Here is a 26,858-nt window from a genome sequence, read left to right as displayed (position 1 = left end):
CACTTGGAGTGGTGAATCAAAAACTCTGGTTTTAAGTAACCTTTCCTACAGTACAACAGAAGAAACTCTTCAGGAAGTATTTGAGAAGGCAACTTTTATCAAAGTGCCCCAGAACCAAAATGGAACATCCAAAGGATATGCACTTACAGAATTTGCTTCATTTGAAGATGCTAAAGAAACTTTAAAATTCTGTAATAAAAAAGAAACTAAGGGCAAAGCAATCAGGCTTGGATTGCAAGGACCGAGAGGATCGCCTAATGCAAGAAGCCAGATATCCAAAACTGTTTGGCAAAGATCTGAGGAGACTACGGAAGAGAGATTGAAGGAGTCATTTGATGGCTCTGTCCAGGCAAGGATAGTCACTGACCAGGAGAAGGGCTCTTCCAAAGGGTTTGATTTTGTAGATTCCAACAGTGAGGAAGATGCCAAAGCTGCCAAGGAGGCCATGGAAGATGGTGAAATTGATGGAAACAAAGTTACTTTGGACTGGGCTAAGAGTAAAGGTGGCTTCCGGGGATGTGGTGGAGGCAGAGGTGGCTTTGGAGGCAGAGGTGGTGGCAGAGGAGGCTGAGGTGAATTTGGTGGCAGAGGCCTGGGAGGCTTTGGACATCAAGGAGGCTTCCAAGGAAGCAGAGGAGGAAGAGGAGGAGGAGGAGGAGCAGGAGCAGGAGGAGGAGGAGGAAGACAAGGAGAAGGAGGAGAAGGAGGAGAAGGAGGAGGAGGAGGAAGGGGATGAGGAGGAGGAGGCCACAAGCCACAAGGAAAGAAGACGAAGTTTGAATACCGTATTTTCCGGCGTATAAGACGACTTTTGAAAAGAAAAAAAAGCCTGCTCAGATTGGCCAGAGTCAGAGAGACGGTCTATTAAAAAAAGAACTGGTGTTGCCTTGAAAGTCGGGGGTAGTCTTATACAATGAATATAGGCCTACACCTATGTTTTAGCTGTAAAATTAGGGGGCCATCTTTTATGCCGGAAAATAGGGTAGTTTCTTCTATGTCTGACTTTCCCTCTTCCATTGGAAAAAGAAAAGACTCTGGTGTCTTTACTCTGTTACCTGATCAATGACAGAGCCTTCTAAGGGCATTCCAAGACAGTATACAGTCCTAGGTCTACTTGGAAATCCATTTAGATAACATTTCAAAGGAGATACCCTGTTGGTTTTGACTGGATATTCATAAAAACTTTTTAAAGAAATGAGTGATAAAGCTAACCCTATCTGTAAGTTTTGAATTTATATCATTTCTTCCTGTGTACAAAACCCATTTTTTCCCCTACAAATTGGTTTTTTTTTGTGTGTGTGTCTGTCTTTGTGTTGGGGTATAATGAAAAGCAGAGTGTTTCATCATAATTTTGCTTCAGCAGCTATGGGACAAATTAAAAGTCCTTAACTCTGGTGCCAGAAAAAAAAATTAGAAAACAAACAAAAAGGCTCTACAAAACAAATGCAAATGAAAGGCAAATAATGAATCATTTCTAACACAGAATTGATTTTGAGAAAACAATGTAACTTGCAACCATAGTTTTCAACCTACAAAGTATAATGCTACAAATCTATCTAGATTAAAGCTACCAAAACAACAAAAAAGAAAGGGGCACATTCAATTTGTGTTGTTAATTATAAAAAAAACTAGAGCCTCAGTGCAAAAAATTTATTAATGGGGACGGGGGGGAGGGTAAGGGGCTCCTCAGCTCACCTGCACCCTCTCGCAATCCGGGACCACGGGCTTCTAACTGTTCACCTGCCTGCCTGCCTGTTTGATCACCCCTAACTACTCTATCTGCCTATATGATGCCCCTAAATGCTCCCCTGCCCGCCTCATTGCCCCTAACTGTCTCTGTCTGCTGACCTGATAGCCCCTAACTGCCCTCCTCTGTCAGCCTGATCGCCCCTAAACATCTCTGCCTCAGCCCCAGCCACCATGGCTTTTTCTAGAAGGACACCCAGATGGATGTCCAGAAGATGTCCAGTCTAATTAGTATATTACCCTTTTATTAGTATAGATGGTATCAGTTGTGGAAGCAACAATTCATGTTACAACTCTAGCATATGCCTAATTTATAAATCTTTTAACTCCTGTTGCTAGTAAACTAGTGATTTTCAATAACGAAAAGGTCAATCTTCAAAAAAGTATCCCTTCCAGGGCACATCCCCGGTAGGGGGTGTGCAAGAGACAATTGGTTGATGTTTCTCTCTCATCGACATTTCTAGCTCTTTATCTCTCTCCCTTCCTCTCTGTAAAAAATCAATAAAATACATTTTTTTTAAAGTATCCCTTCCAAACAATATTGAGGAAAACAGGATGCTATAAATTCCCCAAAGAACAAACTAGTTCAGGTCCTGGCCAGTTTTGTTTCAGGATTAAACAAATTTGTGGAAGAATGCTATTGAATTCATTAGTTTCATATCAAACTAAATGTTGTCTTGAATGCCTTTACTGTATGACATGGTATACATTTGCTTATAGTATTCAAAAGGCATAAATCTTCCATCTGGATTATATTGAAGGTGTGAAAGTTTATAGTTGAAAGACATGTACTTGGCAAAAACTTGAAATTACAGGAAGCTTTTTGAGTAAGTGAAAGGTGAGAAATTACTACAGTCAGAAGATCTGAATATCTGATTTCTTCATTTTGAATTTTATAGTTTTCTTTACAACACTCAGAACTTAAATGCATATAAAATCACTATAATTTTATATTTACTTTTCAAAAAATCTTTTGAAACATTTTGCTCATTTATATATAAGACTATTTCTTTATAAAAGTGCTGCAAAATATACAGAAAATTGGTATTTTACAACTTTTAGCAGATTGAGAATCAAACCAAAAAGAAGTGGAAGAAAAAAGATCATAAGAAAAAGCAAACTTTAACAGGAATGTATGACCAAAAAGCTAGATTTCCTTAGCTTTCAGGACTTTACATCAGAATGGCTAAGTTAACACCACCCTTAATGTCAGAACTGAAGGGTCCATCTGAAGATAAGCTTTTCTGAGGTCCTGGCACTCATTCAAAAGTAGGGTACAGATTGCTGCACACACAATTTGGTCAGTCATTCCAGGCTTCACACCTTTGTGAGTGTGAGCTCATCCACTTCTGAATGAATGGTTCCCACTCTTTATCTACAGGCCTCATGGCTCCTTCTGCCTGTTTTTGTAACTCCCTAGTGTACATGTCTAAAGACACCCACACACATGCAGAGAAATGAACTAGGTGTTTATAAGATTCTAATCTATTCTCTACCAGTGTTTCTCAAACTTTTGACATATGTGTACCCCTTCTATAATTTTCGTAACGCTGAGTACACCTCGTACTCATGAGAACGTAGAAGTAGGCGCAGCTAAGCACGGTGCAGTGCATATCCCCACCAAACTCTAGTGCGACTCGTACCCCCACCAAGCTCTTCCCGTACCCCTGGGGGTACGCATACCACACTTTGGGAAACACTGCATACCAATTCCTGTGCAGGTAAATAAGTGAGTATCTTGGAAACAATCCTCAATTCTTTTCTTTTTCCAAGCCACCTAATATAAACCCTCCTTCTATAATAAATACCTTTTGGGAGATCATTTTAGCTCCCACATATCTTTCACTTTTATCCCACCCTATTTAAAATTATCAACATGACATTAGTTTAAGAACTTATGTTTTACCTTATTCTCCAGCAATAGCCTATAAATTGGTTTTTCTGACTTCAGGTCTATCTATATAACCACAGCAGCCTCAGTGTTGTGCAATTTTAAGAACAAATTTTGATTATGTGATTTATTTTTTAAATCCCTGCACTGTGTCCCAGTAACCACAAGATTAAAGACAAGTGCAATGAGCCCTGGCTGGTGTGGCTCAGTTGGTTGAGTGTCATCCCCTGAACCAAAATATCTTAGGTTTGAGTCCGGTTCAGGACACATTCACAGGTTGTGGTTTGATCCCTGTTCAGGGTGTATACTAGAAGCAACCAATACATGTTTCTCTCTCTCTCTCTCTCTCTCTCTCTCTCTCTCTCTCTCTCTCTCTCTCTCTCTCTCTCTCTCTCTCTCTCTCTTCTCTCTTTAAAATCAATAAAAACAGCCGAAGCCGGTTTGGCTCAGTGGTAGAGCGTCGGTCTGTGGACTGAAAGGTCCCAGGTTCGATTCCGGTCAAGGGCATGTACCTTGGTTGCAGGCACATCCCCAGTAGGGGGTGTGCAAGAGGCAGCTGGTCAATGTTTCTCTCTCATTGATGTTTCTAACTCTTTGTCACACTCTCTTCCTCTCTGTAAAAAATCAATAAAATATATTGGGGGGGGAAATAAAAACAAATGCAATGATAAATAACTTAAAGTCCTTATATGACTACTTATAAACATGTATATAATATTAAAAACTGTTTGAACGTAATCATAACATTGTCTAATTTGTGCATATAACACACAAAAAATAGCATAAACAACATAGTTGACAATAGTTTGGAATCTGAGAAAAATAATTAAAATTAAAACTAAAATCCTTTTATTGTTTTGAAATTGGGTAGAGTCATTAATTCACTTGATATTACATTAATCTAATTTATTATGTGTATACATAATAATATCAAGGGATCTACTAAAATTAGAAATTATTTGTAAAAATTTCTAACCAAAGAAAGAAAAATATAGTCACACCTGATAGAACAAAGTTCTCTAAAAAATTAAGATATGGGGAAGTTTTAAAAATAAAGGGTAGAAAAATATCTACCAGGTATACATTAAACAAGTGTTAGCTGATGCAGCTGTATTAATAACAGATAAAATTAGAATTTGGAGTGAAATTGTAGTAGAAATCAAGTGGGTCTATATAATGATAAAATCCTTTACTAAGTAAAATTATAAATTATTTAAACTTATAAACTTTCAATATAATTACCTGAAAATATACTTTACAAGAATTGAAAGAATTACAAAGAGTACTGTCTGCCATCTCAGTAATGTCTACATCACAGAGGGAAACTGTCATTTACCTCTCTCTCTAAGATATAACAGGTAAACCGTTAAAAAAAAAATACTATGAATTAAAACAGCACAGCTGTATTAGTCAAAGTCCAATCAAGAGCCAAAATTACATGGCAATTTTGAACAAAGACATTTTAGTATTATTAATTTTTAATATAATTGAAAGTGGCTTTGGGTAAAATAAAAATAATAATAAAATATATAAGAGCACTTTCTATTTCTAGAGCTGAGATGGAATACCTAAAAAAGAAAATATTCTGAAACCACATCCCTATCACCCCACCCCAAGATCCAGATCTTTCCATGACTCTATCAATGTAGTTTAACACCATGAAATTTTGTAGGAGCCACAGGGGAGCTCCACAGGGTGGATGTGGAATGAAGAAGCAATTTTATATGAAAACAATCAATCATCCTGATCTAGATAACCACATGTAGAAAACTGCTCCCAAGGGGTCACACTTAGTTTTGTCTCTCACAGGGATTATTTGTTAAAATATAATAAGAAAAGTTTGTGGATTTGAAAACTAGAAAAAATATTTTATAATGTTCATGAGTCAAAGAGAAAAGTATAAATAACTTTTAAAATATTTAGATAAATAATAATACAATAAAATTTTAAAATAATATTTGGAATGAACCGGTAATGGAAATATTGTAGATCAAAAATTTATAATGCAGATTAAAAAGCTCTTAGAGAGATTGGTAGTTTACTTTTTAGAAGAACAAAACCTCAAAATTAATGAGCTATTCATTTACATTATAAAAATAAGAAAATGGTTATAGAAATAAATCTATAAGAAAGTAGAAAAGATAGAAAATAAAAGTAAAGGCAGAAATAAATGAAAAGTTAAAATATTAAGTAGTGAATGAAATAGAAAACATTGTAAGCTTCAATAAAGCCAAATGTTGGTTCTTTAAAATATAAATCCCTGACACACTAATAATAAATATATTTAAAAGATGGAGAAAGAGAAATAAGTAATGTTAGTAATGTTATTAAATAAATAATGACACTGGAGGACAAGGAATATTGAAAGAGAAAAAGAGGAAGAGGAGGAGACTGAGAGCTGAAGGGTAAAGGGGAGAGGAGAAAGAAAAATAGAGAAAAACTACAATTATTTGGTGGAATTTGCTTTTCCAAACATCAAGACTTAAGTAGAAAATGAAAGCATATATATATATATATATATATATATATATATATGAAAAAAAATTGATTTGATGGCATACATTGCAAATTGGCAGGGAGAATGCTAGATTAACTATATATATTATATATATATATATATATATATATATATATATATATATATATATATAAAAGCCTAAGCAACTGGTCAACCAGTTGATAGGCGACAGATACAGTGGGGCCTGGATAAGTGGGATGCCTGGTCTGGGCTTGGGCTCCTCCCCAGGCCATCTGCTGCTTTGTGCACTACTACATCCCTCAGGGAATATTGGACTGCAGGTTTCAGCCAATCCCAGCAAGCCATGCAGAGAAACCTGAGCCTCTAGTTATTACAAATTAAAGAGATAATTATTCATCTGTATGGAAAATATTAAATTTAATTAATTTCTGACATAATAAAAATTTGAAACCCAAGGGAATTAAATATATAAGTATGAAAAGTGTAATTATGATTTTGAAGTATGGATGATCTTTTAAATGCTATTTGCAAAACACATTAAAATGAAATGGTTTTCATTTTAATAAAAAGGGGACCATGAAAAGATGTAAAAGACAAACTATTAATTAGTGTTTGGGGGTTGTTGGTTGGGTTGCAACCCTCTCCCCAAAAAAACTTGATAATAATTTAAAGTAAATCTATGAGGGATAACTTCTGGAACTGTACAATAAAAAACTCAGTAAGAACCTCTCTCCCCAGTGAAATAACCATAACTAGTTATAATTATTTTTTAATTAATTAATGTTTCTGGAAATTGTCCTAAGGCCATAGAACAAATGTTTGAAAATATTCCAGACAATCTGTTAAATTGAGAAGAGCGTGATTCTCTGGCACTGGAGCAAGACTCCACTCAGCACCCCAAGTTGAGCCTGATCAGTTTTGGCAAAAAAAAAACATGTGAGCTGCTCTCCCTCCAGCTCTCAGTCCAAAGTTATAGTCTTGCTCCAGGAGTGGTACTCAACCAGCATTTCTTATCCCCTGAACTCCATGTTGCAGAGATCATATTCCAGATGAATGTAGCTCCCTCCCTCCATCCAGCCCTACCCACATGCAGCAAGCCAAGAACACTGGAGCCTCATCACCTTCATTCCAGCACCCTGGTAGGTTCAGAGTTCCACATCAGAAGAGGAAAGACAAGAATACCGCAGGCTACTAACCCCCATCCATGGGAAATAATGAAATAAAATAAATTCCAACCCTATTTTCATACCATATAAAAAAATAAGATGAAATAGGTGATAGACTTACACATCACTGCAGTAGCTTAAAATAAAGAATGAAATCATTGTGACCTTGAGGAGGGTAAAGATTTTTCAGATAGAATACCCAAAACAGAAAGGAAATTTAGTAATTGGATTTTTAAAAAATGTTTAAATTCGCTCTTCAGAAGACAATGTTAACACAATGAAAAGATAAGTACATACTGGAAAAAAAATTTCAATTCACATGTTTAACAAAGCATGCAGTTAAATAAATCACTATATCTAAGTTATTCCATTTAATTAAAAGATTTGAATGGACATGAAATAAGATATAAATGGACAATAAGCACGTGAAAATGCTGGTTATTAGTTAACATACAAATATAAGTTAAAACCACAATGAGATAACTTTCCATGTCCATTAGGTTGCCTAGAATTGTGACTTGTTTAAGAATTATGTGTTCATTTTATTATTCTTTTGACATTTCTGTTTTATATTTTTCAAAATTAAAAATATTTCAAATACATAGATAAACTATGTACATAAATTAAGTTGATACAATCATATTGTTAACACCATATTGAACAATATAAATTAAGAAGTGAAATATTTAAAGCAACTTTAATATTAACCTAATTACATTATTGCTATATTAATTTATCATATGGAATTGATATAATCTATTATTGCAGGTTGTGCTGGTTGCAAAATATATCCCAAAGCTCAAAAATAAATTATTGAAAAACAAATAATGCAGTAAAGTTTTATTCATTATTTATGAAGATTTACCTCATGTACATACAAAATTAAAGCAAAAATACAAGTTTGAGGATACTTTTAAAAAATTATTTGCTAATCTAAAATAGCTACAAAAATATCTGAATAAATATATGAAACTTTATTATTAGTTGTCTAATGAGAAATAATAATATGAAAATGTCTTAGATTTTGTAAAGATTGCTGTGTATTGTTAACGGGAAACTCTGAAATTTAAGACAATTTTTAAAATCTCATTTTAGCCAAAACTGGTTTGGCTCAGTGGATAGAGCATCAGCCTGTAGACTGAAAGGTCCCAGGTTCAATTCTGGTCAAGGACATGTACCTTGGTTATGGGCACATCCCCAGTAGGGGGTATGCAAGAGGCAGCTGATCTATGTTTCTAACTCTCTATCCCTCTGTCTTCCTCTCTGTGAAAAATCAGTAAAATATATATATATTTTTAAATCTCATTTTACTTTGTCACCTTCTTACTTACTATATGTAACTCTCTCCCAAGAAGGCAGAAAGAGGTTTAAAAAAAAAGTCTTCAAAATATCTGAAAATCTTCCTGAAGAGCTTTATATTTTCTCTTAAAGTTTAAGAGATGTTTAAGACTTAAACATCAAATAATCAATCACAGAGAAAGAATGAAATATCTGACAAATTGGAATTGAAGTAATACAATTTGAAGGAGCTTATAATTTTATAGGCATCATATACACATATTTTTCTTAGAAATTATGAAATGGTAATAAATACCTAGAAAAAATTATAGTTTCACTTCAATAAATTACCACTAATGTAGATTTTAATATTTTTGGCTTTATTAGAAAGACATATTTCAGTTCTTAAAGCTGACAGATAATCCAACTGCTAAGAGTGAAGATATAAAACTAAAGGAAATTTTTGCAAAAGAAATAATGATTGCACTTAAAAAACAAAAAAAGTGAACTCATAATTTGATTAAGCAGTGGGCAAATATGTTTAACAGGATAATGTGATACCTTAACCTTGTAAATTTGAAGGTACATTAATTCAGCCAAAAGTAGTAGACTTCAGTTCAAACAAATGAAAATAGTGCACATCTGATTTTATTTCAAACTTAACAGAAAACAACTCAGATTTATACATAAAATGCATCAAGTTGGTATGCAAAAGTCTTTGGAATGAATTTAATATATCAAGCCCTGGGAACCTCGGGTATTAAACATGGAAAAAAAAGTTTTTTAAAATCTCATTAAATATTTCTCACTGTGGATCAGAATTTGTTTCTTTTTTATTCTACCTTGAGGTCTTGAAAGAGTGAGCAAGCTAATATGTGAATGACAGGATAATAACATTTTTATATCTCCTATCTCCAAGGAACTCAACTTCTTTATAGGTATGATCTCATTAATCCTCACAGCATCCCTGCAAGGTAGGTAGGTAAAAAGAACTATAATAACCACTTTATAACTGAAAATAGTGGGAAATCTCAGTTTCATATACACGAAAATGAGTAGTACTTTTTGACATTGAGTATAGTATTTCTATGTACTGGACTGCTACTTTATAAACTTTGAGATTAGTTTTATTTTGAAATCATTAACTCATTAAGCAATGTCTTACTAAAAAATCCATCTATGTGCCATTAAGTTTATAGTCTTCATATTTAATGATATTTAACAATATTTAAATTGTCATCCTAAGACTTATCAGTAGGCAAAACTATTATAAATTAATGAGACCTAAAAGGATTCATCATATACACAGTATACTATCAAAAATGAATACAAGTAAAAGAATATTTCAATAAATAAGACATTATACCTCGATACACATATAATTTTTCATCTAAAAATAAATGGCATTGCCCAGCAGGATGTGTAGGGAGGAGTTATCAGGTTAAGCTTCAGACTGACCTGCTGGCAAAGCAGCAAACAAGCCCCAGCTTAGAGGGCATAGTCCTCTTAGCATAATTAAGCTTGGTCTTGTGACTGCTCCTTAGAGCTTTTCTGGGTAGCTAATGAGCTGTGGGAGAGCAGCAAGTGCTCCCAAAACAAGTAAAACTTACAAGAACATTGTAAATTACCTTGTTTACCCCTGACTATAAATAAAGCATCAACCTTGCAGTCTGCATCTGTTTTGTGGCCTTAGCCAGGTACAGAAGATCCAACTAAACCCAGCTATTCTCTTTGTCTGTCTTTTCTTCATCCTTCACTGGCTCTCCCTCAGGTTCGCCAAACCCTTGGCTGTGCAGGTGTGGTTCATGATTGAGCATTGACCTATGAACCAGGAAGTCGATTTGATTCTTGGTTTTGGGCACATGCTCAGGTTGCAATCTCGATCCCCAATGATGCGTAAAGGAGGCAGCTGATGAATAGTTCTCTCTCATCATTGATGTTTCTAGCTCCCTCTCTCTCTCCCTTCCTCTCTGAAATCAATAAAAATATTTTTTAAAATAAATAAATGGCATAAGAACTCAGATGGTATGTAAAACTATTAAAATCTATCAGATATTCTCCAACTATACCTTTAATTGTTGATTATTAATATAACAAAGTTGATGGTGAAAAGTTTAAAAAACACAAAAAAATTACATAATGAAATTTATCATTACAGACATGATAAAAATCACTTTTCATAATCCAACAATTCAGAATAAACCATTATAAAATATCAGGACATTAAATTCCAGGTCCATACCTACACATGTTTTTTAACACATATATTATAAGGTATGTATTTTATAATTATACTGACAATATTTTCAACTGCTCAAAAATTCTTTAAAACATTAATTCTAACATCTGTACGGTAGTACATCATGAATGTCTAATGATTTATTTAAAATGTGTCCTTTTGCAGATAATAGATAGTATCTACTTTTTGTTTCAGAAGCAATGCAAGGATGAGTCTCTACAAGCACCAGTTTTTTAGTTTACATTTTATGCCCTTTCTGTAAGTTGTTTCCAAACAGGAATTGCATAGATAAAAGACATAAACTAACCCCATATATCAGTATTCATATCTCTAAGACTGTTCTTAGAAATTTTTATACTTTACATTCTCAGTACTCATCTAACTGTGTCTTCACAGGTATTCATGACTACAAGGTGGGGTAAAAGTAGGTTTATTGTTGTGAATACATCAAACATGGAGTTTATTCTTGTATTATTATTATTTATTAACTATTGTATTATTTTCCATATGAACCTACTTTGCTTCATGGTGCTCCTTTTGTATATATTTTGTAAAGGCAAAATATTATTTCCCTCTACGTTTTTTTTAAATATATTTTATTGATTTTTTACAGAGAGGAAGGGAGAGAGATAGAGAGCTAGAAACATCAATGAGAGAGAAACATTGAACAGCTGCCTCTTGCACACCCCCTACCAAGGATGTGCCTGCAATCAATGTACATGCCCTTGCCCGGAATCGAACCTGGGACCTTTCAGTCCACAGACCGACGCTCTACCACTGAGCCAAACCGGCTTCAGCATTTCCCTCTACTTTTTAAATTCTATTCATTTATTAGTTACTTAGTTGATTACTCAATCATTTATGAAGTTAAACCTCTCACACACCACCCCCTTATTTTCATTAATTATTTTTGATTCCACATTTCTTCTTTATCTGTTTATTTCTTTTCTTCATTTGTCTACTGGATGTGTTTTTTAATACATTTTGAAAAGAGTGTTAACTTATTAAAAGAATACATACTTTTTTAAAATATTAGACTGGCTCTGACCAGTTTAGCTCAGTGGATTGAGCATAGGCCTGCTGACTGAAGGGTCCCAGGTTCAAATCTGGTCAAGGGGATGTACCTTGGTTGTGGGCACATCCCCAGTAGGAGGTGTGCAGGAGGCAGCTGATCAATGTTTCTCTTTCATTGATGTTTCTAACTCTCTATCCCTCTCCCTTACTCCCTATAAAAAAATCAATAAAATATATATTTAAAAAAAATATTGGACTGATATAAAAGAAGACAACAAAGAAAGCAATAAAACCAAGCCACCTAGCAAGAGCCTGCATAGTGACCAGGGATCCATGTTTCCATAAATAGGCACATGTGTGGGTAGGGACTCATATTGATAATGAATGAGGAGAATGAGAGCTAGAGAACTGAATAATCTTAAAATGCTGAAATTGCATTAAACAAGCTTAAAAATATATTAAAGTATAATTGAATTTAAGAAAATAAATACAAACTCAACTGATACTAAAGGGATTTTGAAATTTCATATAGATGTCCTTCACAAATAGAGGGACTATTTCTTTTGAAAAATCTCTTTAAGATTGAGAGGAGAGATTTAGATATCTACACTGAGTTTGAAGTCATTGTGGTTTCATTTCACCCACACCATTTTAAGTACTATAAGGTTGATTCCATGCTATATAAATGAGATTTTTAGTAGTGCTCTGTTTCCTTCTTCCTCCCTATCCCCTCTGGCCTGTTTTTATTGCCTGTATTAATTTTTCCCCCTGTCATCTTTGATTGCATTTACATCCTATTCAGATGTATAATTGGGTTTCTTTATGTAGATGAGATTAATTCTCAACCTCAGTCATTTTACCACATCTCTTTTCATACTTCTTGAGTTTGATTCCTTTATGGATTTTGTATGGGTTGCTTCGTTAATTGGCATATAAATAGTTTTATGTTTGAAAATATCTTTATTCTTGATATTGGGACAATAGCTTGCCTGCATATAAGGTTTTAGAGTAATTCCTCAGGATAATGTAGGCTTTTCTGTAGTCTTGTCTCCTAGTTCTGAGATATCTGGGGGCCTGATGTCTTGTACTCTAGGTAAGTTTTCTGTCCTAGTTCCCCTCTTGCTTTATCCCTGCAGTTCATTACCTTATTCTGGATACGTCTCTTTTGACCTTCCTATATTTGTACTTCCATGATATCTAGTGTGCCCTTTCAATGATTACACCCATTTCTTTATTCATGTTACATTTGGTCACTTCTTCAGAATTTCAACTTCTTCTATCATGAATTAACATTTCAACTGTTTCTATTCTATTTCTGCTGATACAAATTCATGAATATATCTGTAATGGTACAGTTTGGGTTTTGTATTTATTGCCTATTGTTTTATCTTTTCCCTTCATTCTGCCTTTTCATGTTTACATTCTGTGTTTTTATTTTTAATTCAGGTATTTATATTATGCAAGGCACTAATGCACAATCTTCAGTTTCTCAAGCTTTTTTTCTTCCTAATTCTTTTTTTTTTTTCCTACTGTAGTACCTTGCATCGTTTTTGTCCCATTTTTTCTTATCCTACTTATGTTTAATAGTAACGGCTCTGTCCAGACCTTTATATTTGATAGCTGAATCGTTTCCTCCTGGACTACAATTCGGAGTTAGAAGTAACTTGATCTTTTCTATCCCTGTAGGGTTATATGACGGGATGATATGCTCAGTGGGATTTGAGGTTGGCTCTCTTCTGAGTTGATCGAAAGTCTCCTGCAGGCAGACCTCCTTCGCACAGGCAACTGTGTCTTCCATGCTTCTGGAAAAGTTCTGTTGACCCAATTTAGCTCCTGCTCTGGAAGAAGGGAAAACCTCTTGCTACCTAGGATCAAATATCAGAGTGGTATGTGGAATCTTTCATACTTCAGCACTTTTCTTTACCTCCATCCAGGGTCCATTTACCTACTCCTTCCTAGATAGACTGCTTCTTCCTAATTGGGTAGTATAATGAGGAATCTCAGAATGGTATTTACTCATTTTCTCTGTATAATTTCAGCAGTGGAGAGTGGTAGGTTGGGGAAGGTCTAGTCAGATATAAAAAGTTCATTAGACAGTCCCAACTAGAGTCTTTATTTCTCACTGTTCTTCATTTTTTAGAAGTTTATACAATAAGGCTATTCCCCTTTTCTTATCAGATGTTAAGATTTTGTTTTATTTATTTACTTTTCTGTAGTTTATTTCATTTATTTTTATTGCTGGTGTTTTAATTTTACATTTATTTTAAATTTAATATAATATACAATTATATCAACTACATTTATATATTAACTTAATACTTAATGAAAATTAAAAGAGATGATCATATCAATGCTCTTTTCTGGAAGATACACTATAACCTAAATTAATTCAATAAAAAAGAATAAAACGTAAGTTTATAAGCTTGAGTTCTTATTGAAATATATATCTAATTCAATCTTAGAAATTATCTCTTAAATATTGCATCTCAAATAAGAAATTACTATTCTTAACCTCACCTCATTTCCTGATATTTGCTCTTCAGAGCATAGTGTTATAATGTCAATTTAGTAATACTTACATTAAGGTTATTAATTATAATTTACATAAAGAATAAATGTCAATTCTAAAGCTAGATGTATTCCAAGATAACTATTATTCATTTTACATGGTTCCTTTCTGTTCTTTTGGGTAAATCTCTGAGTTGGTTGAATTTTGGCATATTAGATTTCTTTTTTTAGTCTTCTAGATTGCATATGTCTAAGGATTTTCAGATTTGGCAACTATCATTAATTTTGCTTTGTATTTAAAGACAGTAAAAAATTTGGGGGTTATAATTTATCCTAGAATTACTTTAGACAAACCTCTTCTATTATCTGGTCTGGAATATTGTAGTATGCATTATGAGGTAAGCTTGATATTTGTCCCTATTTGGTGACTTTTCCTCCCTAAATACTTTAGATTATTTTTTTTTTAGCCAATGAATTAACTTTCTTTTTCAGAATAATCTATTTTGCAGTTGGTAATTGTCAGTTTTTCTAAGGCTCTGGAGGGTTATTTCAAGCTGTAATTTCACATGTCCCTGTACTCCAGGTATTTTATTTTTCTATTTTATTTTTGAACTAGAGGCCCAGTGCACAGATGCATGCACATTGAAAGGAAATTAAGTAAAAGGTGGCTGGCAAGACGGGACTAGGTGAGACTGGCCCAACATGCCTAGCGCCAACCTTCCATGGCCCCTCCCTGGCTGGCCACACCTGGGGTGGTGCCAGGGCTTGAAGGGTGTCTGTGAAGTGAGCTGAATCCCTCTGGCAAGTGTATTCCTTGGCCTGATCTTGCGGGGATTGGGCCAAAACCGGCAATCTGACATTCCCCAAGTGATCCTGGAGTGTGAGAGGGCACTCTGCACTTTCTTTTACTCAGCAGCTCGTGCATTGAGCATCTGCCCTCTCGTGGTCAGTGTGTCATAGCTACTGGTCGGACAGTCAGATGATCTCATAGGCTTTTATAGAGAGTGATATTTATTTTTTGTTTGTTCTGTCACGTTTGTAAGGAATAAATGCAAATGATTTGCTGGCTCTCATGTTTTTCTTCTATATCTATCATATCATATACTTGTTGTTTTACTTCCCAGTCTCCTTTCCTCCACCCTGTTCACAGTGCATGTAATTAGTTCCTTTTTTAAAAAATATATTTTATTGATTTTGTACAGGGAAGAAGGGAGAGAGATAGTTAGAGATACTTAGAAACATCAATGAGAGAGAGTCACCGATCAGCTGCCTCTTACACACCCCCTACCGGGGATATGCCCGCAACCAAGGTACAATACATGCCCTTGACCAGAATCGAACCTGGAACCTTTCAGTCCCCAAGCCAAAGCTCTATCCATTGAGCCAAACCGGTTTCGGCATTAGTTCTTTTTTATATATTTTATATATTAGTTCCTTCTTATATATTTTTGTATGTTTAATTTTTTTCTTTAATTACCTATGATCCATCAGCTTACCTGTCATTTCATTCTGCTTACTTATAAATCTCTATTTCAGCCTTTGTATTTATTACAATTTTACTTTTCTACACTTCTCTCATTTTTATTTATTTATTGTACTAGAGGCCCGGTGCACAAAATTCATGCATGGAGGGGGTTGTCCCTCAGCCCTGCCTGCACCATCTCCAATCTGGATGTCCGACTGCCTGTTTAGGCCCAATTCCACTGATGAGATCGAGCCTAAACGGGCAGTCGTACATCCCTCTCACAATCCAGAAATGCTGGCTCCCAACTGCTCGCCTGCCTGTTTTCCTGATTGCCCCTAACCGCTTTTGCCTGCCAGCCTGATCACCCTCTAACTATTACACATCCCTGTCAGCATGATTGATGCCTAACTGCTCCCCTGCCAGCCTGTTTGCCCCTAATTGCCATCCCCCGCAGGCCTGGTTACCCCTAACTTCCCTACCCTTCAAGCCTGGTCCAATCCAAAGGCTCTCCACTGCAGGCCTGGTTCCCCCCCCCCCCCAACTCCCCCTCCATAAGGCCCAGTCACCCCCAACTTCCTTCCTCTGCTGGCCTAGTCACCACTAACTGCTCTCCCCTGCAGGCTTTATCGCTCACAACTGCCCTCCATTGTAGGATTGATCCCTCCCAACTACCCTCCCCTGCTGGCTATTTTGTGTCCACATGGGCGTAGTCATCTTTGAATACACAGGGACAACCACTTTGTGTGTTGGAGTGATGGTTAATTTGCATATTACTCTTTTATTAGATAGGATAGAGGCCTAGTGCATGGGTGGGGTCCAGCTGGTTTGCCCTGAAGGGTGTCCCAGATCAGGGTGATGGTTCCCTTGGGGGGTGGGTGGCCTGGGCCAGGGGCCTGTGGTGGTTTTCAGGCCAGCCACACACCCTCAGTGACCCAAGTGGAGGCCGGGGATTTGGGATATATTTATCTTCTATAATTGAAAATTTGTAGCCTGGAGCAGAAGCCAAGGATGACCAGGACTTCAGAAGCTTGGTTTTCTCCATTGCTGGGGGCAACCTAGACTCCTCTTTCCAGCTCCATGGCTGCCACCATTTCTGTTTGTATTTATTTATCTTCTATCATTGAAATTTGTAGCCCTGAGTGGAGGTCTAGGTTGGCAAGGGCAGACAGGAAGCTTGGCTTTCTCCATTGCCTAAAAAACCAAAGCCTCTCTCCTGCTCTCTATGGCAGCAGTCATCTTGGTTGGGTTTATTTGCATATTTGCTCTTGATTGGCTTGTGGACTTGGATTGTGGGTGGTGCAGAGGTACGATCAATTTACATATTACTCTTTTATTATCAATAGATAGGATTTTATTTTTCTCATCACCATTTATCCTCTCTATCTCTATGCCCTCTTCCACCTCTACCCACTGCTTCACTCAATAACCACACTGTTGACCATTCTCTCTTTCTTTTAAAGATGAATTGTTGAAAACTTTTCTAATAGAATGGAAAATAATTATTAGAAAACTTATGTTTCATTGAAAATGTATTTTCTTGTGTAGGTTACTCAGAAAGTGTCTGCTAATGTTTCTGTTCTTTTACATTTTCCTTGCTATTTATACACAGGATCCTTACTAACTTCTTTTACTTTTTGTGTGTATATGTGTGTGTGTGGGGGGTGGGGATGGGGGTGGTGGGGGCTTAGTATGGCCATGAGTGCCCATAAATAAATATGCTTCACTTTTCTGTTTTGAAGTAGAAATCTTTCAGTATTTTCTTTTCTTTTATTGAATATTATTTGAGTTTTATTTTCTCATTGTACTATATTATACTTAATTGAATTGGAAACATTTTATGTGGGAAGCTATTTTTAATTGTTATATAACTTTGCAAAAGCACTAAACATTTTTATAAAATTTCCTTAAAAGGTTGAGAAATCCAACATATGAAACACATTTCTATTATAGTTTTTGTGAAAGTGATTTGAGTCCATTTCTCTTAAATATTTTCTTTATTCCCTGTAGCAACTACTAAAATTTATGCAAAAATGTTCTTTATTGAAAAATCTTGTTGATATTTTATTATAAGTACTCTAAGCCAAAATAAGAACTGATAAGGTTAGTGTTGATGAAATAACTTTATGGAAGGAGTCTGGAGTACTAGTTTTTTATTGGAGTATTAGTTTTTTTATTAGATATTTTTAAATTTATTATTACAACATAATGCCATGAAAGATAAGCTCCTTGCATTAGAACCCAAAGTGACAATTTTAGAGCATAATTACTTTTTTTAATAAAACAATATAAAGACAATGTAACTGTCATGTATTTTATAAAGGGAAAATCATCTTAGAAAAAATCAGGTTTGACAAATGAAGGCATTTTTTAAAAGTTTTGTTGTAGTCAATGTGTCTTAGATTTTCTTTTCTGAAATCAGCTTTCTTTTGGTAACATTTTCTCTCACTGAATTTTTTTTTTATTCTGAAGTTATTTTCTTAAGCATATAATCAACAATATCATCTTTATTTTTTAATTTACTTTTATTGATTTCAGAGAGAGAGGAAGAGAGAGAGAGATAGAAATATCAATGATGAGAGATAATCATTGATTGGCTGCCTCTTGCCCACCTACACTGGGGATCAAACCCACAACCTGAGCATGTGACCTGACTAGGAATTGAACTGTGATCTCCTGGTTTATAGGTTGACACTCATCCACTGAGCCATGGTTGGCTGAGCATCAATAGCATCTTTAAACTTTAAAATGTCCTCAGAATATTTACTTTTTACATAACATAATATATACATCATTTGTAAATGTAAGTGCCTATTATTTATTAGATTCTATCGATCCGGAGGGAAGACCACAATCATAACAGTTGTCCTTTCACTCGGCATTGTCTTGAGCATCCAAGAGCCGTTACTGAGGAAAATGGTGATATGTTCCACCCTGGAGATTGTGCTGCTCCACGATATAATAAAAGAATATGCTCCCGTGTTAATTATGGCTTAGACATAGCTCCAGGTGCACATAATAGATGATGTGCAAGCCTGGTGCCCTGTGTGTCCGTGCCTCCACCTGGACGCTGTTGCCGGAGGAAATCAGAGCCCGTCCTGCTGCAGGTGGGCCATGGCAGGGGTCCAAGACGTAGCTCCTGATACTTCCGCTGCCCTCGGGGGAGATGTGCAGGATCAGTCCACAGAAACAGTTACGATCTCATTAAAGAATGAATCATCAAGAGTCAATGCGGGCCTGCTAATTGCCACTTAGAGATATGCATTTATTTTAACGATGAATAAAGGTATTTCCATCTCCTTCTGACCTAACCCTTTGTGGAAGTTATTAATCCTAACTAAATTTTCTTATTACACTTGCCATTTAAAAAAAAAAAAAAACTTTCTAATGTTTTTCCAACGTAAGAAGGATATATATTTCTACTAAGGAATTTCTAAGAAATGTAATATACCTTCCCGTGTTTAGATTTACATAACATCTACTGAAACCTCATACAATGGCTCAGTAGGCTTTTCACTGTTACACTGTCCTTTAAGAATTCTGGAATTCTGACATTGCGCAGTTGGCCCTCTAACATATTTATTACAGCAACACATTTAACTCTTATCTTAATGTACAAGAGGCCCCGAAGCACAAAATTCATGGAAGAGTAGGCTTTCCTTCTCCCAGCTGCTGGCACCAGCTTTCCTCTGGCACCTGGGACCCGGGCTTCCCTCTGGCCACTGGCAGGCACCTGGTATCCGGGCTTCCCTTGCAGCCCTGGTTTCATCAGGAAGGTCATCAGGAAGGTCGTACATAAGGACATGTGAAAGGATGTCTAGTCTAATTAGCATATTTTACATTTATTATTATAGATTTTCCTAGCCTTTATTTAAGGGAAAAAAAAACTTTTTGGCTTCAAGTTTATTGTATGTGATAATACTTTTGCAACTATTTCCCAAATATCTAACACCAATTAACACATAATTATGCATAAAATGTTCAAAAGTATTATAAATAATGGTTTTAGGTGGGGCAAAATGAATATTTGGCTATTGGCCTCTACATATATATTAATTCTCTGTTTAGATAAAACTCAGGAAAATATATTGCCTTGACTAATATTTCCTGTTAATTTTATTATATGTTTTGACTTAAAACATACAACCTAATTAAAATTCTCTAATCCTGGTGATTTTTTCATTCAAATGGAAAATATGATGAATAAATGAACCAGTCTATAAATGCTGCAATGAAATGTCTTCTTGAAAAATAAACTTATGTGGGTATAGACTATTTTTTATGAAAAAATACTACAAATATAGGCTTTTCCCATTTTTACCCACAAGTCTATTTTATGGAATTTAATAAAATTTGGAAATATCTTGATACATTTGTGATAGTGTTATTGTTGGTCTTACTTAATTATATTAATCATAATTAAGAAAGCCAAAATGTTGCACTATCAATGCCTCTAATCATTCTATGCCTTAACGAATTCACAATAAGCCTTTTCATCCTATAAAATTTATTCAAGTCATCTTTCTCATTTTTGGCTTGTGAGAAACTTTTATATATAGTTATTATAATTACAACCTTTATTCATACCATCATAATTTTATATGCTTAAAAATCAACAAAAGAAAAGTTTTAAACAAAAATAAATGTAGACACAATTTTCAAAGAATAAAGCTCTTTTTATATCAGATACTTTTGGAAATAGTCATCTAGTTTACCACTATTGCTAAAATATAAATACTAGATAGTTATGAAGTCACAGAAGAACTTCAGATAAGCTTTATATTTCATTACTAATATCTTATTTGCTTTATAAATTTGCTTTTGAAATGTAGACTCACAGCTGTTAGATTACAATTGGTTATTCTTAATATTTTTCTGAACACTCTGGGTCTCCTTTATTTGGAGAAAAATATTTTTTATCATTTCTATTTTATTATTATTCTGAGAGAAACTTTTTTTGTTGTTGTTAACCTCACCCAGGGATATTTTTCCATTGATTTTTTAGAGAAAGTGGAAGAGATAGGAAAAGCCAGGAGAAATATTGATGTGAGAGAAACACATTGGTTAGTTGCCTCCTGCACGCACCAAGGCCCTGGCCCAGAAGGAGATTGCAACCAAATTATGTCCCCTTGACCTGAATCGGACACAGGACCCTACAGTCCGCAGGTTGATGCTCTATCCACTGAGCTAAACTGGCTAGGGCTAAAAAAAAAACAAAAAAAAAAAAAAAAAAAAAAACTTTAAATCACAGAATGTGTAAAGCCCAGTGTCTAGAAACCATCACTTTTACTTACTCTGGTGAATTAAATATACTCATTCTCTGAAAATTAATACATAATTCAAGCAAAGATTATCAGAAAATAAGAAATTTACCAAATTATGAAATTGCAATACAATTAACAGCAAAATTCATATAATCCAGAAATCACTTCAGAATCTCAAGTGTTACAAAGTCATCAGTATGAACACAAAGTGTAGGTAGCTCTGTGGTAGCAGATGTTATGATACATTGGACAAAATTTATACTGTTTGGCTGTGTGTTTTATTTTCTTTTTAAATGTATTTTTATTGATTTTTTTTTACAGACAGGAAGGGAGAGGGATAGAGAGTCAGAAACATTGATGAGAGAAACATCCATCAGCTGCCTCCTGCACACTCCCCACTGGCTATGTGCCCACAACCAAGGTACATGCCCTTGACTGGGATCAAACCTGGGACCCTTCAGTTTGCAGGCCAACGGTCTATCCACTGAGCCAAACCAGTTAGGGCATGTGTGTTTTATTTTCAATGATTGTAAAATATATATTCAGCATCTATATTTTTTTCTATTTTGCAAAAATTTCAATTTAGGAAAAAAAATAATTTATTATATTTAAATTACTATGTATGAAGTCACACACACACAAAAAAATCTTCCTTTTATTTGTATCTCTTCATTAACTGGCCATACCATTATGAGAAAAATAGATTGTTAATATATCTTCTAATAAAGAGTTTTATAATGTGCCTCTATTCCGGAGAGCCCAATTTCTGTGATCTATGTCTATTGAACAGTTAAATAGCAGCAATAAAAATATTATAGTATTCTTTATCACATTATATAATTCACGTTGATATTTTTAAATTAGATAGTTTTCTTAGTATATTGATAATGTAGCTTTATATATCAAAGTTCAACTTATATAATTCACAACCACAAAGGTTACAAATCACTTCACGGTATTCCTATATATTTAAAGATTCCTCTTTGGAAATTTGTTATCTAGAGGAGATGATGAAAATGAAGTAAAGTTTTGTTGGAATTTCACTTCATAAGTTATTTTTAAGAGCTCAGCTTTATAAAACTAGGGAGGAGAGGTTTCTAAACACTTAAAAATAGTACACAAGTTCTATTGATATTTCTCTATTGATGCTTCTGAATTTCTTTCCTAAAATTTATTTTCTTTTTAACACTAAGCCTAAAATTATCTTTTGCTCTTTGAATTATTAATCACTAGAGTCTCAAAGTGTTTTAAATTTTAAAAATACTTTATTTCCAAAAGAAAAGTTTTATTTTATGTTTCAAAGTCTTCTAATTTCTTTCAGGATTCATGTTAGCTCTAGACAATAAAAATAAAAATGTTTTTATGTATTATATTGATTATATCAGGACTTAAATAATGGGCAAAGTTTGTTTTTGCTAGAAAAAAATTCATATGCATATAATTGTGGTGTGTTTTTTTTTTTAAATATAGCTGACAGCTGACTTTTAAACACTATTCTTCATTGATTTATGTGTACACATGATGTTCTCTGACAATCTGTTTTCTGTTCTACACAATGTTATATTCTGGTATGAATAAAAATATCTATAAGTGCCTGCCCTTAAGGGTTTCACTCAATTTGATAAGAAATTTCTAAATGAATATATAAACACAATCCAATAGACAAAGAGTGAATTTAGGGTTATATCTATTGCTATGGGTACACAGAAAAGAATACCTCACTCCACAGTGCATTTCTAGAGGGTTCAATGAGAAAGTATCTTTTGATTTGGATTTTTTTCAAGACTGAGTAGGAGTTTAACATGTAAAGAAGATGCTAAAGGAAATTCCACTAGAAAACAAGCAATAATAAAAAGGAAGAAATAAGTAGAATACCTTTGTCCATTATATGAACCGTGAGAAATATGGATTATCTGGTTTACAAGACAATATTTGGTCCAACATTATGGTCATGTCGTTTTATGTCAGATTCATGCTAAAGAATTTGCATTACATTAGAGATATAACACTTAACAGATTTTATATCAAGAAAAGAAATTACCAGATTTTTCTTCAGAGAAAAACATACAAATGCAAGATGGCTTAAAAGAAGTAAATAAACTGGAAGTACATAGATAATTACAGAAATCCAGATGAAAAGATAATGATTTGAAACAGTAAGTGGTAATAAGAATAGAAGGCTTTTAATAGAATTAGGGAGATATTTTGAAATAGAAACTATTCATAAGAACGTTTGTTGTTGTGTTATTCTATAAACTAGAAGTCATATTTAATTCTTGATTCAGTGTTTTGGAAAATGTTTTGTGGGTATGAAAATACCTTCCCTAGTTTTTTCTATGAGCATCTATGATATAATAAAAGGAAAAAAGAAAAGTAGAATATCTCAGCTGGTGAGAGAATGTTCTGCTGTAACTTTGTCATATATTTTATATACATAGTAGAGGCCCAGTGCATAAAATTCATGCATGGGGGGCCCTCAGCCCAGCCTGCTCTATCTTCAATCCGGGAATCCTCAGGGGGTGTCCAACTGCCAGTTGAGGCCCAATCCCCAGGATTGGGCAGTCAGACATCCCTATCACAATCCGGAACCTCTGGCTCCTAACTACTCACCTGCTCTCCCCCCACCCCACCAGCCCTGATCACCCCTAAATGCTTCTCCTGCTGACCTGGTAACCCCAACTCCTCTTTCCCCCCGCCTGCCTGGTTGACCCTTATTGCTCCCCCACTGACCTGGTCGCCCCATCTTGACCCCCTTGCAGGCCATATAGCCTCTAACTGCCCTTACCCCTAACTACTCTCCCCTGCCAAACTGCTCACTCTAACTGCCTCTGCCTCAGCCCCCCATCATCATGGCTTTTTCCAGGAGGATGTCCAGAATTAAGTACAGAAGATGTCTGATCTAATTAGCATGTTACCCTTTTATTATTATAGATAAGTATTTGCCATATTATTCTCTACTCTTCTATATGTATTTTAAATACTCCAGAATATTTTAAATGAATAAAAAGTGGTCAAGTTGCAGAAAAATAAAAGTTTTGAAATACAACTGGTAGAGTTGAAAGCAACAGCATTTTTGCATAAAAGAGTGTAAGTTGCAGTCGGCAACAAAATTGTTAGGATTGCTTGATTAGTATTCTTTTGTTGGAAAGGCTTGGATCGGGCAAAGGAGAAAAGAAACCCAGCCTTGTAAAAGGAAATGTCTGATTAGACCATTGCCACAGCAGAGAGGGGCAGGTGCGGCAAAGGCAAGGATGTCTGTGTGTATGGGACACCAAAGGACCCCTGTCACACCTGAAACACAATTTGCTAACACAATTGCAGAGCTCAGGAAGAATCACTGTTTTTAAAACTATTATTTCCCTGACATATAAAATATACATACATATATTATAAGTATACGTGCACTCTTCTAAGCTTCCCCTGCCTTCCACTTAATTTTTGGCTAGGGCCTTCTTTTCATGTCAATGAATTGGATGTATAGGCATAATTTTTAATGGCTACAGTGTTATCCCTGACTGTCTGACATTACTACGGTTTACCTCACTAATCCTTTATTGTGGGGCAGGTTGTTTCCGGTTTCCCCTGGCATCAACAGCTACAGCAAACATTGCTTATTCGACTGTTTACTTAGGACACATTCACAAACGTGGAACTCCTGGCCCAAAGCTAATTCACTTGAATTTTGATCCACATTTCCAAATTGACTTTCTAGGAAGTGCTTCTGTTTGCTTAGTCCATTGGTTTCAAATCAGATTACACTCCCACAAATGGGGTAAGAGGAAACTGTTCAACATGCCTTTAGCAAGTCCCAAACTCTTGCTGAACTTGAGTGACCCCTTCCTGGCATAGCTGTCTGTGTGCTTTTCAGGGCACTTTTATAGGAAGGAAAGGGATCCTGCACCCCTATGGCTCTCCCGAGGGGACAAAGCTGGAAAAGCAAAATGTCCTAAGGAGGTGGAGGTGCAGTGGGGAACTTCCCAGCTGGGGAAGAACGCACCCAGACAGCCCTGCACTCTGGGGCTGGGGCGGGGCACATGGGGCAGGGCCAGCCATGGGCAGGCCAGGGGGGAGGGCGGGGCAGCTAGGTTGAGTCCCCCTCTGGCCCCGTCCCTGCCAGCCCTGAGTGGTAAGAGCCCCCTGGCATCTTTCCCTGTCCCCTTCCCCAGGCAGGTGGGCGGGACAGCAGGTGGTGGGGAGACCATGCCATCACTCCCAGTCCTAACACAGAATTCCTCACACTGTGTTACTGAGAAACCTTAGGTAGGGATAGACCACCATGTGAGGACCAGGAGGATCTGGGCTGGAGGATGAAGTCCAGGGAGGCACAGGTGGCACAACCAAGGGCCCTGTGTGGGTGTGGGCGTGTGAGTGTGTGTGTCACTTGAGTCCACATTCATGCACACACCCACATGCCTGCACCCCAGTTCTACACCCTTGGCCACCAGGAACCTCCACAGAGCCTGCTGTGAGCTCAGTTGCTCCCAGTCCCAGCACCAAGCAAGTCTGAGACAGTTTCTCCAGAGGACTCCTGCCACACTGGAGAGAGTTAGGACTCAGACTGATGCCCCGCCTCCCTCCTCCTGCCTCCTGCCTCCTACCTCCCACCCCACTTGCAAGGCGTCCCTCCTCCATGCACCTCCTGGTGACCGGTTGTTTGGTTGTTTTGGTTGTTTTGGATGTTAGTCCACATCCCCCTCCCAATGCCAGCCTGCTGTCCGGTCATCTGTCCAGTCGTTTAGGCCCCTAGCTTTTTATATAATAGGATTAGCTCTTGCTATTTAAGATATTCAGTATCCATCCATCTCAGACACCTTTTCCTCTCATGCCCAATAGCAAACATCTAAATTTATGTTTTATCTAACACGTTTTTCGCCAGGAGTAGTGAATCAGATATTGGAAAAACAAATATATTCCATTAATCCAGAAAATTAAAAGCAATAGACATTCCAAGTAACTTGACATTAGTCACTTGTGATTCATTCATCGTCCTGTCATCAAATGAAATGAACTATGCTACAAGAGAAAGAGCAAAGTGGTTTGTCCTTCAGATGTAGACTGGCTAGAGGTAATGGCAAGCTGCTTAGAGCTTAAGTTTTCTCTGTTGAGCAGCATCAATGATGACATCATTAACTCAGATTGAGATTAAATAAAAGATAATTGCTCTTGGGAGCAAGCAAATTCATTTTAGAGGTTTATTTTAGAGAACAGGAAAAGCATGCATTTAAGTTGTTTAGAAGATAATTGTGTAGATAGATCTTGTACATATAGATGAACAGTTTAAAATAGTTTTTTTATTTGTGTCTATGACTAGTCTACACAGATGCAAGTGACACCAAGAGAGTAAGTGCCAGGAGAAATATGCAGAATCAAGGGACAAAAATATTGGGGGTGAAAACACACACAACAAGAACATATTTAAATAGGACACATACATAAAGTCAGTTAAAGGGATTCAGAATAAACTGGTCAGAGAAGTGGGAGTACTAGTAATTGAAAAAAAGAAAAAGGTGTTAAGACCAAGGAAAAAATAATATTAGTAAATGTCTATTGATCTGACAATACTATTTTTCTGAGGCAAATGTTGCACATAAAAACTTGATTTCTCTATTTTGTGATGTTATAATTAACATATAATATATTTGTTTAATGAAATTTATATGCAATATTGGTGGCCCTATGCATGAAATTCATGCACGGGGAGGGGGTGTCCCTCAGCCCAGCCTGAATCTCTCCAATCTGGGACCCCTGGAAGGATGTCCTACTGCCGGTTTACAGGGATTGGGCCTAAACTGGCAGTCAGACATCCCTCTC

The 26,858-nt window shown here is 35.8% G+C and overlaps 1 long non-coding RNA gene across 1 annotated transcript; it reads left to right on the top strand.

Annotated features, from left to right (window-relative positions):
- On the top strand, positions 1–21,393 carry LOC118730537. Its single transcript, XR_004991508.1, has 4 exons — positions 1–497; positions 4,088–4,100; positions 15,272–15,274; positions 21,381–21,393. It is a non-coding gene; the product is annotated as an uncharacterized LOC118730537 (long non-coding RNA).
- Positions 21,394–26,858: the final 5,465 nt, after the last annotated feature.

Source organism: Pipistrellus kuhlii, unplaced genomic scaffold, assembly GCF_014108245.1.
Source record: "Pipistrellus kuhlii isolate mPipKuh1 unplaced genomic scaffold, mPipKuh1.p scaffold_m20_p_3, whole genome shotgun sequence".
NCBI lineage: Eukaryota > Metazoa > Chordata > Mammalia > Chiroptera > Vespertilionidae > Pipistrellus > Pipistrellus kuhlii.
The sequence above is the reverse complement of the archived record's forward strand: the minus strand, read 5'-3'. Positions and strand labels throughout refer to the sequence as shown.